We start from the raw sequence: 14,429 nt of genomic DNA on the forward strand, positions 1-14,429 counted from the left end.
GCAGGGGTGGAGGGCTGTTCATCCACACAAATGAGAAACAGCAGGCGAGGCTGGCTCACACCCTGGGAAGCAGGGGGCTACCCCAGAGCCCTCTCAGAGCAGCCCGACTCTTCACAGGATTGGGGTCCTGGTTTTGCTGGGCTGTACAGAGCCACCCTTTGGGACAGAGCTCTCACACTGAATGTGCGAAGCCAGGATGCTGAACTGTTCATCTTCAGCAAATGACTCTATGACTCACTCTCCGGGGGCAGAACCCTCCCACTGTGCACAGCCAGCCCTTCCTCTGCCTGTGGTCAAACCATTTGGGCAGCCAATTCATAATCAGAAGGACGATTTATAAACGTAGAATGAGAAATATAACCATCAAGAGAAGAGAACCCGCATGGCCAGCCCCGGAGGGCCTTTCTGGACACTTGGGTCAGATACTCTCACGAAAGACCGGAAGCCATTTGAATGTGCATTTTACAAAAATACTTTGTTAGAAGACTAACAATTTAAAATAATGCACCTAAAGTCAATTTAAAAACATGTCTTTTCTTATGCTGTGCATTTATTTATGTATTTAAAAATTGTTCTCAACAAAAGAAAGAGACTATGTCTCATGCGATATTTTGGAAAAATGCATCCTTCACCAACAGGAAAGTCTCAACAACAGAATTTGTGGGGTGTCCAGGGCATATTTCCAGCCTGTCCTGGATTACTGCCATGAAATTCAACCCCGGGGTCAGTGTGCTGCACACAGGCGTCCTCCTACTGTAAAAGTAAATTGGACCTACTCCGGAGGAGAGTGATCTTTGGCCATGGTTTTATTTTTATCTGACCAAGAAGTGCTCACCTCATTTCTGCCCATAATTGTCAAACTGCAACTCTGCTTTTAAAATAGTTTTCTTCAAAACCCAGAAAAGCCTCTAGCAGTTAACTTCATGAAAGTCTGTTTCTGTTTGCCTCCCTCTCCTCACACCTGTACCTCTGTGGCTTGCTCTGTCTCCCTTGATTTGTGTGTGGCTCCTGGCTTTGTCTCTGGGGAGCATGAGCTCATTTCCAGTCTTGCTGCCTTTTGCCTTCCTGAAGACTGTCTCTCTCTCTCTCTCGAGTTTATGTCTCCAGCTTAGGCATCTGGTCAGAGCTCCAGGCTTGCAGATGCATAGGACCCCCACCACGCAGAGTGCCAGCACCTTCCATGGTTGCACAAGGCAAATACCTGATGGTCACATTTGGCTCCCTCCTCTCCCATTCTTCCTTGAACCCATCACCGGGCTCTGTTTTCTTACTTGGTGGGTGCATTTCCCTCCCTTTGCGTTGGCCCGGCCAGCTGCAAGCTACCGTCGTCTCTCACCTTGCCTCGGCAGGGGTCTCCTAGTGGACTCCCACTCTCCACTCCTCTCCCTACCCAGTCCACCCTCTACCATCCCAAACAGAATCTTCTCACACTGCCTCTTTCCTTAAAAGTGATTTCCTGCTGGTGGCTAATTGGAAGGGGGCCAGAATCCTTAACCTGGCCTACAGATCGTGCCCCACCTACCTCTCCAGCTCCAAGGGCCCCCTCTCCCTTCCTGGAAAAAGCCACGGTCCTCTCTGTTAACTCCCACTCACCTCTGAGTGGAGGGGCTGGCGGGGGGATCTGGGGTGGTTCCTAGGGAAGCACACTCCTCCCATGTGGCTTTCTGTACTCAGCCTTCAAGCTCTGACAGATTCGCCACCCTGCTGGCTTATCTGGTGAAGGTCTCTGCCCCAGGGACTCATCAGCTCCCAGAGGGAAGCCTTCTCTGTTCCTCACCTCGCATTCCCAGCAACCCGCACCTTGCCTGCCCTAAGTGCTCAGTGAACATTTGCTGAAGGAGGGAGGGAAAGATGAAAGGGGAGAGATGAAGGATAAAAAAGAATTGGACATTCTTTTGCCTGTATCTGCCCTCATCTCTCTTTTACCTTTCTCTCTTTAAAAAAAAAAAAAAAAAAGTGTATTATTTTTTTAGCTCAGTGACTAGGTTAGTGTTCTCAACTGGAACAAAAAAGTTTCCTTCCCCGAATCTAAACTAAACAAAACAAACTGAAGCGCTTTGCTGTACACCTGAAACTAACATTGTAGATCGACTACACTTCAATAAAAAATAAGAATTTTTTTTAAAACTAAACAAAATTCACAGCTCACACCCTCAAACCTCCTAGCAGCACAAATGAAAATTTTCAGACTCCAAGAGAAGTGATACAATTTTTTAATTAAGTTTGATCAGGAACTAGTAACCGTGATACAGTTCTAGGAGGATTGAAATAGCAATTAAAAATGACTCGTAATGTATTTAGGCCTATTACAGCCATAATTTACACATAGATTTATTCCCTTGACAAATATGTGAGGCCTATCTTGTGGCAGCTACAAATCTGAATAAAGTAGTCGCTTTCAAGTGTTCTTGCCTCTGCAACTCACAATACAAGATGCGTTTTACATTGGGATTCAGTGTACACAAATACTCAGTTTCAGGAAGCAGTGCTTGATTGGATGAGATGCCTTGATGTTTTTTAGTTTATGCTTTTTTATTTTTTAATGCAGGTCATGACCAACTGAATTAACTTTATGACCCCTTACTTGATTACAGCCCTTTAGTTTGGAAAACTCTGAATAAAACCTAGGCCCTTCCTGTGTGTAAAGCAGCTCCCATCCTGGGGGGCCGATGCCTGGCAGTTAAGCCAGGTTAGCACAGAGCACCAGCCTCAGGCTGGGCTGGGGTTTGGGGTGTGTCCCTTCTAACCCAAGGATGGCATATTTAGCAGGCCGGTCAGTAGGTGGGCACCTTCCTGCCTGCCTGCCTGCCTGCCTTCTTAGAACAACTCAACTTGAAAATCAGTTACTTCAGGTTCAGCAAACTTAAACCAATAGGTCAATCCTACTTAACGAAGAACAGGCCGAGGGAAGTTGCATGTAAACTGCTGTGTGTGAGTGTATGAGGGTGGGGGGGACCGTCGTTTTCATCAGATTTTCAAAGCATTAGGGAATAAAAAAGGGTTAAGGATCAGTGCTCTAGAGGTTAAAAAACAGAGCCTCTGATATTCGTGGGAGACTTATAGATGAGAGGGTGGAGAGTTTTAGCGTTTGCTGCCTCTGCCTGGGTGCCCTCCGTCCCAGTCTTCCTTCACTAACCTCTTCCCGCCACACGCACGCAGGCCCGCGGTGCTCAGCCCCCGCCCCGCCGCGCCCCGCCCCGCCCCGCAGCGGGATCTGAGCTCCGGAGCTCTAGCAAGTACTGCCAGGAGGGTTTTGCTACCTGCCCCAAGGCTCTCTGTACTGAATGGGATGTTAGCCTCCTGTTAAGGTGAACTCCTGGTGAATCACAACTTTCTCACTGCACTTTGCTCTTAGATGCCCTCTGTCAGCCCTTTCAGACAACGCAATGGAATCTCTAGAAATTAATCGGCCACGAAGTTAGAAAACCACATTCCCAGGCCATAAACAGCTAACAGGGTGGCTTCACGGGTACGGAGGACCCAAGGCTGATTTAATGTTCTGCTCTTGCTGTCTTGAAATTCTGAATAATTTTAATAGGATGCCCTATAGTTTTTTTTGTAGTGGGCTTCACATATTGCACGGCCAGTACTGACCATTAGCTAGAGCTTTTTTTTTTTTTTTTAATTTAAGTATAGTTGGTTTACAATGCTGTGTAAATTTCTGGTGTACGGCATAGTGATTCAGTTATATATATATATGTGTGTGTATATATATATATATATATATTCCTCTTTGTATTCTTTTTCATTATACAATATTACAAAGTATTGAATATAGTTCCCTGTACTATACAGTAGGACCTTGCTGTTTATCTATTTTATATATAGTAGTTTGTATCTGCAAATCCGGAACTTCCGTTTTATCCCTCCACCCCCTACTTCTCCCTCCTCCGTAACCACAAGTTTGTTTCCTATGTCTGTGAGTCTGTTTCTGTTTTGTAAATAAGTTCATTTGTCTCATTTTTTAAGATTCCACATATGAGTGATATCATATGGTATTTTTCTTTCTCTTTCTGGCTTACTTCACTTAGAATGATGATCTCCAGGTCCATCCATGTTGCTGCAAATGGCATTCTTTTATTCTTTTTTGGTTATTTTTATAGCTGAGTAATATGCCATTTTATAAATATACCACAGCTTCTTTATCCAGTCATCTGTTGATGGACATTTAGGCTGCTTCCATGTCTTGGCTATTATAAATAGTGCAGCTATGAACACTTGGGTGCATCTATCTTTCTGAGTTAGAGTTTCCTCCAGATATATACCCAGCAGTGGGATTTCTGGATCATATGGTAGGTCTATTTTTGGTTTTTTTGAGGAATCTCCATATTGTTTTCCATAGTGGCTGCACCAAACTGCATTCCCACCAACAGTGTGGGAGGGTTCCCTTTTCTCCACATCCCCTCCAACATTTATCGTTTGTGGACTTTAATGATGGCCATTCTGACTAGTGTGAGATGATACCTCATTGTAGTTTTGATTTGCATTTCTTGGACAATTAGCAATATTGAGCATTTTTTCACGTGCCTATTGGCCATTTGTATGTCTTCATTGGAGAAATGTTTGTTTAGGTCTTCTGCCCATTTTTTTTGATGGGTTTGTTTATTTTTATTACTGAGTTGGTATAAGTTGTTTGTAAATTCTGGAAATTAAACCCTTGTCAGTTGTATCATTTGCAATATTTTTTCCCATTCTATAGGTTGTCTTTTCCTTTTGTTTATAGTTTCCTTTGCTGTGCAAAAGCTTATAAGCTTAATTAGGTCCTTTTTGTTTATTTTTCATTTTTATTTCTATGACCTTGGTAGAGTGCCCTAGGAGAACATTGCTGAGGTTTAGGTCAGAGAATGTTCTGCCTGTGTTTTCCTCTAGGAGCTTTATAGTGTCTTGTCTTACGTTTAAGTCTTTAAGCCATTTTGAGCTTATTTTTGTGTATGGAGTGAGGGAGTGTTCTAGCTTCACTGATTTACATGCGGCTATCCAACTTTCCCAGCGTCACTTGCTGAAGAGGCTGTCTTTTCTCTGTTGTATATTCTTGCCTCCTTTGTTGAAGATTGACCATAGGTGTGTGGGTTTATTTCTGGGCTCTCTATTCTGATCCATTCGTATGTCTGTTTTTGTGCCAGTACCACACTGTTTTGATTACTGTAGCTCTGTAGTATTGTCTGAAGTCTAGGAGGGTTAGTTCTCCAACTTTGTTCTTTTTCTTCAGGATTGCTTTGGCAATTCTGGGTCTTTTGTGATTCCAAATAAATTTTAGGATTATTTGTTCTAGTTCTGTGGAAAATGTCCTGGGTAGTTTGATAGGGATTGCATTAGATTGCTTTGGGTAGTATGACCATTTTAACAATATTCTTCCAATCCAAGAGCATGGGATTATATAGAAACTTCAACCTGTTCCTTTGTTTTGTTTGTGTGTGTGTGTGTGTGTGTGTGTGTGTGTTTGTTTCTTTTGGGAGGTGGGGGTAATTAGGTTTATTTATTTATTTTAATGGAGGTACTGGGGATTGAACCCAGGACCTTGTGCATGTTAAGCACACACTCTACCACTGAGCTATAACCTCCCCACCTTTGACCTTTTAAGTGCCTGTGTTTAGAAAAGTAATTAATGATCCACTGATTAGACCATGGTGACTCAGTGAAGTGCTGGCATGCTTTGTAAAAACAACAGCAACAAACAAGAAAACAACACACTGTATTTAGTGTCTTAGAAATCTGCTGACTCGATCCTGGTTGGGGAAGTATTTATGTAGTACTTGGTAGTCTCCGAGGGCTTGAGAGCCACCAGTTAGTTCTGGGCCCAACCTGGGTCTACAAGAGAACTAATTCTGATAAATTATTTATAGAGTTTCTACTCCTGAGGCCTGCCAGCACCTCCTGACTTTGTGTAGGGCAGACACAAATGACTTCAATTCTTGAAAAGATTTATTTAGCCACACAGTCCTACTGTTTGAGTAGGAAAGAACCTTTAATAGCCTAGCCAACTGCTGAGGCCCAGAAACCTGCCTAAGTCACATCACTAAATAGGCATTTAGGATTAGAATTTCAGGTCCTCTAACTTAAGAACCCAACGTCCCTTCAACAGCTCACTGCCCACAGTGCGATATTACACATGCTAGGAACTTAACTTGGGACCGATGAGAACAATTACAACAAACATTTGCTAGTGATTGTAAGTTTTGTTGTTTGTTTGTTTTGGTGATTGTAAGCAGGGGGCCGCTTTAGAAAATGGAATATAATGAGGAAACCAATATATAAAGCAGATACAGTTCTGTGTGCTCTAGTTGAAGGGGAAGAAAAGGTGAGCGATGTTGGGGAGGGGCCTCCCAGCTCCCAGGGAGCTCCATCTAGAAATACATTAGTTCTGCAGACACCATGGCTGTGCTTTGGCCCAGGGGATATAAGCAAAGGGCTGCGTTGGTCTTGTTCGCTTTGGTGGTCCCTCTGGCAGCCGTGTGGAGGACAGCCTGACGGGGCGACCCAGGATGGTTTCCCAGTGGTTCGTGAAAGAGGTGACAGGGCCCACGACTGCAGTGGCCTTCAGAGACAGGGAGCAGAAGCATAGAAGAGAGCGCAGAGGTGATACAGTGAGCAGTCCTGTTGATCAGCTGGGTGGGAGGGGTGAGGGCCAAGGGCACAGATGAGTGCCTTCTCTACCTTGGGCAGCGCGATGCGTGGGGGCGCCATGTGCTAAGAAAACGTGGTTTAGTGAGGAGCGAGTCCCAGGGAGCATAATAAATACAGCGTAGGACCCACTGCATGGGAGGTGTCTATGGGACAGTGAGGTGGAAACGTCTAGCAGGCAGTTGGAAAGATGGCATGAACTCACCAGAGGGAAATGCATCCACGAGGAGAGTAAAGGCCCGAGTGTGGTGCTTGGAGGTCAGTGACGTCCAGACTCACCGCAGACAGTGCCCTTGTGCCCCAGAGGAATGACTGGGGTTCTCCACTCCCACAGCACTCTCCCAAGCCTGGGTGTTTGCAACAGATCACCAAACCTTATATTTTAAAACTACTCATAATGAAGTTGAGTCTACAGTTTCAACTTAAGAAAAATGAAATGTCTCAGAAGTTTTGCAGAGAAGTCTCATTCTGGATAAATTTTTTTAAAGAGTACTACTTTGACAGGTCACAGTTTGCTTTTTAAGGGAATGGTCATCTATTTCACTGAGCCGGTGTGTCCTGCTCATGGACACAGCCCCCTGCCCCTCGGATGATGTCGATTCTTTGCTACAAGATCACAGAGGCATGCTTACTTTGGAAAAGCACACCTGTCAGGAATATAATTTTTCAGTTGTGTATTGTGGTCAAATTAAAAGGTTTTGAAGGGTCTTAGAATTGCTTGCTTTTCGTGGGTGTAATGTACCTGTGAGATAACTCAGCTCTGAAACCTTCATTTTGAGGTTAAATTGACAGGCTCCAAAAAACATAGTAACTGGCTGCGAAAGAACGTGTCTCAAGAGTATGGGGGAGGTGAGAACAGCAGGGACTAGACGTCAGACACAGTTCTCAGCCCAGACACCCCACGTGCAGCCCTGGGACTGTGACAGCTCTGTCTGGCTCTGAGATTCACTTTCTCCACCTGTACATGGGAATCTCTGCTGCCCACATCACAGGTTCCATATGGGGCAAGCGAATTAAAGAATGTGGGCTGGTACTGAAAACCAGAAAGCCCTACAAATGTTTAAGCCATCCTGATGTAAGATGGTGTTGATACTGATTTCAAGCCCTTGAATTTCTGGAAAGAACTGGAGACATTCCCAAGGGGTTGATAGCATAAACTTATTTTTTCATATTTGGAAGAGAATTGTTTTATTCTGTGGAGAATTAAGGAGAACTCCCAGGCACAGTTTCTGGCCTTGCAAATCCGGAGACAGGATGAGGCTGACGTGGGCTGGTACCCAGGGAGAGGCGCCTGGTGGGGTCAAGGAGCGGCAGCCCCGGAAGTAGACTCACTGAGCATTCAAGCACTTTGCTTAGAGTGGAGTTTATTTCAGAGTTTCACAATTTAGCAGGTGACATCTGGAGAACTACTGAGGACCTGTTTTCTTGAGGACATACAAATTAGAACTTATGTTATTGATTTTATTATAATGACACAGAGCCCTAATCCAGCAGCTAAATTGCAGGGAGCTCAAAGACCTCAATAGCAGGGCTCCTGTTCTGAGTCCCATAAAGGCAGAGAACACTGGAGGACTGGGGGAGAGAAGGGAACGTAATTCTTCTGCCTCGTTAGAGTCTACTCTTCATATGATGACCCTCCTGGCTCCAAAATTTGGGGATTGTAGGATTTCCTTCTGCATGAGAACAGGCTGATTCACTTTTTAAAGTCATCTCATTTGTATTCACGTTTTAATATCTTCTTTCAAAAACTATTTGTTGCACACTAAATCTTTTCCACCTTCTACCTCCCTCTTAGAAATAGCAACTATTTCTCTTTGCTTCTCTGTAAAGATCTTTTTTGCTTTTCTCAACAGTTTCATCTTTGTTTCCAATCAGTGGATCTACCTCATGGTATGAGTTGCTTCAATGTGCTTGCATCTCCCATGCATGCTCATCTCTCCTCCTGGAAGCACAGAATGTCCCCAACATTAGAAACAGGAGTTAAAAACAAGCATTAAACAAACCTAGGAAGTTTGAAGAAATAGAAATATATGAAGTTGCCCTACTGAGGAGCTGAGGGGACCTTAGCTCCCCATTAGTCAAGTTCCCACACTTGATGCTCAAAGAGACAGTCTGTGCCAGGCAGTGGCACAGCCAGGGCGGGAGGCAAATGAGACTGTAGGGGTGGGGGGCCTGGCCCAAGGTTATGCTGAATTGTAGGGTAAAGGTTACAAAAATTCTACATTTACTAATTGGTTTTACACTGAAAAGTTTTACATTATTTATTTATTTGTTTGTTTTTTAAACAAATGGAGCTAAAATCTGCAGAATCTTAATTTATAGGACATGGGCAAGGACTCAAGACCAGAAAAAATCCATACAAGTACTAATAAAACTCAGAGTCACTGTACATTTAAGTTTACAGTTCAAAGGGGTCTCGGAGCTTACTTAATCCAACTTCTTCCCTTTGCCCCAGATAGCTCCTAAGCCCCACGTTTCAATAAACAGTGTTTGTAAAGCAGGTTCCTCAAATCTGTATGTCTCCTTAAGAAGTTTTCACTTCTTCTGACATTCACTTTGCTGAGAATGAGGCTATCTTTTCCCATGTTAGAGTACTTCCTGACTGAGGGGAGGCACCCCAAACATGAGCGAGGTCTTTTCTGCACCCCACAGAAGGTAGATGCCCTGAAGCAGAAGCCCAAGGGGCCACCGACACAAGTGCTGGTCCTGGCATGGCCGTGGTCCATTCTCGTCCCCGTTCCTGCTGATGCGCTGTGCCTGGAGCTGCAGGGTCCCAAGTGTGTGTCTCCAGGAGGGAGGGTCCGGGTCCTCAGGGCCCAGCTGGCCCAGCGACCAGCAGAGAACTGGTACAGGAGGCAGGAACAGGTGGTGGTGAAGAGTGGCATTGGGTTCCAGTGCCAACTCCTCCATCTGCACATTCCTCATCTGTAAAATGGGCATAATGGCATCGACCTCATCAGATTTTGTGAGAATTACATGGCACAATTCACATGAAATACTCAGCACAGTGCCTGGCACATGGCAAGGACTCAGTAGAGTTTGGATAAAAGTGAAGAGGAGGAGGCAGAGTAAGCAGGTGGGGTTGCTTTCCAGAAATCCCCCAGTCACTGCACACAGTAGCAAAGCCATTATTAGTTAGATTTTACCAAAAGGTTTAGAACAGCATGAATTATTTAGTGTCTAAGAATATGGTCCGCTAATACTTTAGCTAATTTCATATCTAAATGCCCCTATTCCATGACGTTTTGAATTACAGGCGAACAATAAAGCCCAGGTAACAATACGTGCCATTGTCTCTCAAAAGTCATCGTTCCAAAGAAGCAAAAGATACCTCATGAGGCAAAACTTTTTCCAGTTTTGGAGATTAAAAAGTCCTGGGTTTAAAGAAAAAGTAATTTTCCACTTCATACCTCTAAGAACATTTAACTTCAGTTAAATGCAATTAACATTTAAATGAGAAGTTTTACACTTCAGTTTTCACGTGATTCTCGACACTCCTGGAGAAAGAAGTTGAGACTATTACTCTCCTTCTCCAAACTGAGACGCAGTCCCCCTGAGCCCAGGACCACTGTGCGGAAAACTCAGAATTGCTTGGCCTGAGGCCTGATTTTATTTATCTTTTGAGGGCTTGTTTTCTGGGAGATTTCAAGTTCTCAACATTTTCAAACATTTTGATTCGTTTTTCTGGCAACCTTCAAACACAACTTTTGCAAATATGTTTCCCATAATATTTCAGTGGATTTTCCTGTCCCTGTCTAATTTTAATATGTTTCCATTTCTCCTTATTTTAAGGCCTCTTTTTCATACTCCATCTCTCCCAGAAATCAGTCTTCCTTTGATCAGAGGAGTGGCCTTGTCGCTCAGCTCAACACCCGCATCCCCATTTCCTCACCTTGCTCAGTGGCTCCGTCCTCTGAAAGGTGGGGATGGCACCAACCTCGTGGGGCCATCGTCAAGGATAAATGAAATAACAGAACAGGCACTCAGAGAATGGCAGCTTTAATCGTCATTGGCAATACTCTTTTTATCAGTATTTAGAGTTTGGGGTGAACAAAATAGGACCATAAGTCCTTTGTCTAAACTAGGTTTCCACTGACATTTTAATAGAAACTTCTTTCCCCACTTAGGATCTGGTGACTTCAAAGTTGCCTTGAATTCCCCCTGAAGCCTCCAGGTCTCCCAGTGGAGCTTTTAATAAAACCATCTCTACTTCCCACCCCAGCAAGACAGGCCAGAGGTCGCTTCTCTCGTGAGCTGATTCAAACTAACGACCCCCGTCAGCTCTTTCAGCCTCTGTCAGCGTCTCCCAACCCTCAGCCTTCTCTGGGCATATTTAAATTTCACAGACCCCTGCCCTTTCTGTGGTTGGCATGCCCCAAATCTCGTCTTTCATCAGCATTCTCTAGTTTCTCCCTCGGTGGTCAGGAGCAGAGATGACAGAAAATTACCAAAGGCAATTAAAGGCATTTCTTCTGTGGCTTAGTGGAGGTTTGTCGAGTGTGTGCTGCATGCCAGGCACTTAGAGAGGTGCCTGGGCTATTAGGATGCTAGCCTCACCTCAAGGCAGCACTGGGGAAGAAGAGGGAAGCAGGTCCACAAATCATGGCAGCCCAGCACAATGCTAACTGAGGTGTGGCCAGTGCACTCAGCTGGCTAACTTGGACCTCACATTATTTTAAAGAAATTTCTAGGTTGATTGCCCTCCCTCCTGCCCCACACCCCATGTTCCACTCCCGTCCCCCCAGGCTCTGTCCCTCTGTGCTGCACAGCTGAGCGCAGAGCCCAGCAGCCTCGGTTGGGGAATGGTGTCTCATTCTTTTTAAAGGAACCCTCCGGAGATGTTCCAGTGTAGAGACCCCTCCCTTCTGGCAGGATCCAGACTTCAGAGTCAAGGGATTTAGCAGCAAATCCAAAGCAGCTTTCTGAAGAACCTCCCATCGCAAGCACCCTCGCCTCACCCCAGCACATCGGACACACATTCAGTTTTTCCACACGGAAAATACACAGATTGCCCTCTAATAATAGCTGTTTGAAACTGCTCAGATGCACGCAACATCGTCACCGGCTGTGGGCCCCCCTCCTCCAGATGTTCTCCCTCCGGGCAGTTACAGCCTCACTCAGTCCCTGGGAGCCACCCTGTCCGTGTGTCAGCTTGTTCCATCTCTTGTCTGCTCTTCTGCCCTGGAAACAGGAACATGGGCCTCCCTGTTCAAAATAGCCCCAGGCAGCTCCCAAGCAGAGCCAGTGAGGGTAGGGTGACCCCTTGCCCGGTTTTCATCCTTGACCCGTCAGGGAGGGTGCTGTGTGCTTCCAGCATCGTGAGAGCAGACTGGATTACTTGCTAAATTAAGTTTTCCTCCATTAGAGCTTCATTCTTTGTGTCTGAGGATAGTTCTGGATTGTGAAAATAGTGGCCTCACCAAATGAGACAAGGAACTCCTGGAAGCCATGGAGTGTTACGCTGTTGTTTCTCTTCTTGGTCCCAGTGCTCCGATAAGGTGCCGGGCTCACGGGAAGCGCTCATCGCGGGCAGCCTGGCGATTCGTGGGTGAGAGTTCTGGAGGGAGAGGCGGCCAGCCCTGCCCCTGGGATGCTGCTAACTGTGACCTGGGACAACGGGCTTGCTCCCCGGGATGTCCTCATGGTAGTACAAGGCTCTATTCAGTCCTCTGACAAATATTTATTAAAGGCTTAGAGTAGAATTGGCAGATAAAAGCAAGTAAGAATAAATAAATGAATTTTAGCTAAGGTGGTTGAAGGTGACAGTGGCCATTTGGACATCATAGCATAGAGTTGGTATGTAAACCCTTGGGTAAAAAGAGAGTTTACCCGATGAGAGAGGGCCTGCAGAAAAGGGAAGAGGTACGGTCACAGCCCAGGGGTGCACCCTGCCCTGGAAGTCAGGGAGGAGGGTGGAGGGTACCAGGGTTGGGGAGCCAGAGAGAGTGGGAGGCAGCCATAAGCCAGACAGCCCTGGGCTCTGATCTTCCTTATTCCACAGAGAATGCCCGCCCATCTCACAGGTTCATTTACCACCACGTATTCACCAACACAAAGGAGGACGTGAAAAACATTAAATGGAAGCATTTCTCAGCGGGTCTACATTGTTAGTGGGATTTTCATCAGCCAAGAAAAAATTTAAATAAATCAATTTTCCAACCAGAAACTGCTTTCAGCTCAGGGCTGCCAGAGAGCCAGGCATTCACACCCATTCCTGAGGCATCACTGGCTTCCCAGGGAGCCTCCCAGACCCCATGCTCAAGAATCTCCTGTACATTATCTGTTGCTTTCATCCCACAGTAGCTCTGCCTCCCTCAGGAAAGCACAGTGTCCCAGATTAGCTGATAGTAAACTGCCACCTGCACCCATAGAAATGATTACCGTGAGCCAAAAAGACCTTGGTACTTGGCATTGGCTGGTGGGGGGGAGGTCCACAGGGTTAATTCTGCCTCCCAAGTCTGGTAGGCGACTTTCACTTCACTGAGGAGGCTCAGTCCACTATGTATCTGGTGTTTGGAGATCAGATTTCACAGCTGGAACCAGAGGTGCCAACCTAACCTGTGCTTCCGTGCCCCCAGCCTCCACTTCTCATCCTCATCCATATTGAGAAGACAAGAGTATCCCAAAATGACAGCCTTGGAATCTTAGGAAAATGTGGCTGCTTCCAATTTCTTTTCTCTTTTTGCATGTCTTCATATAGACCTCTCCACTGCACAGCCAGTGTGAATCAGTGACTGGGGGAAATGAGGTTTTTTTTTTTTTCGCAGGGATTAACTTTTCCAGCTATGTGGGGTTGGCAATGTTTTAACGTGTAACTCACATGGACACACCAATAGGAATTGGTTTCCTTTGAATGTCAGCATCTTAGAGCCCATCTGGTTGTCACCAGGCTAGTGAGCGTTGAAATTTCTTTTTGGGTGCCCTCTGCTCAGACTGGCTGCTGCCTGTTGGTGTCACTTGCAGACAATGGTGACTCTTACGGTTCCTCTGCCACCACTGTCTCCAGGCGTTCTCGTGCCCTTTACAAGAGATGAGCTTGCACTAGATATAAAACATGGGATGGGTGATTTATGATGGGTGACCAGAAACAAATGAAACACTGCCTTGCATAACTTTATGATGTTTTATTTATATCATCACACCTCACACAGCCCTCTCTGTATGTTTTCAGAGCACATACAGACAGACAAGATGTGAAAACTGGGTAGAAGCTAAACTTGGATAAGAGCCCAAGTGAACAGCTTAGTCAGTGCCTAGCATTTTCCTCCCTCCGCGTCCTGCGGCCGGCGGTCTGTTGTGTGGGTGTGTCAGAGCAGCCCTCTGCACAGGCCTTCTGAATAGAAGACCAGCTGAAAAGTAGAGAAGCACTTTGCCATTACTTACAAGGGGGAGAACAAATCACAAATTCCTTACAGGCTTTGTGTAAAATTCCCAAGGTGAGAAGGCTTGGGTTTGAAATAACAATATAAAAATGCCCAAAGCCAGCACCCTGAAATTTATGAAGTGCTCGAGGCTGCGTGTGCATGGGGAGGGCAGGATCTGCCTCGAGAAAGACCTGGCCTCGGTTCTAGTTCACTGCTTCTGAGCTGTACGGCCCTGGGCAGGCAGTATCCCTTCTGAGCCTCAGTTTGCTCATCTGTAAAATAGGGCAGCAGCATCATTTTGCTCATAGGAATGTTGCAGTGCCAAACACATTGATTTATGTGACATCTCCTGACAAATTAGAAAGCATTGCATACTATTTTTTTTTAATGCTTTCCCAGACAGTATTTAACCCCATGAGACTCTACACGGTATTCTTGTTTAAC

At 45.5% G+C, this 14,429-nt stretch overlaps 1 protein-coding gene and 1 non-coding gene across 3 annotated transcripts in view; one reads left to right on the forward strand and one right to left on the reverse strand.

Moving 5' to 3' along the window:
- ZDHHC14 (zinc finger DHHC-type palmitoyltransferase 14) overlaps positions 1–14,429 on the forward strand; it is a 242,980-nt gene that overhangs the window by 195,594 nt on the left and 32,957 nt on the right. The window lies entirely within an intron of this gene.
- TRNAV-AAC lies at positions 5,490–5,562 on the reverse strand. The gene has a single exon. It is a non-coding gene; the product is annotated as a tRNA-Val (tRNA).

The sequence above is a fragment of the Camelus ferus genome, chromosome 8, assembly GCF_009834535.1.
Source record: "Camelus ferus isolate YT-003-E chromosome 8, BCGSAC_Cfer_1.0, whole genome shotgun sequence".
In the NCBI taxonomy this organism is placed as follows: Eukaryota; Metazoa; Chordata; class Mammalia; order Artiodactyla; family Camelidae; genus Camelus; species Camelus ferus.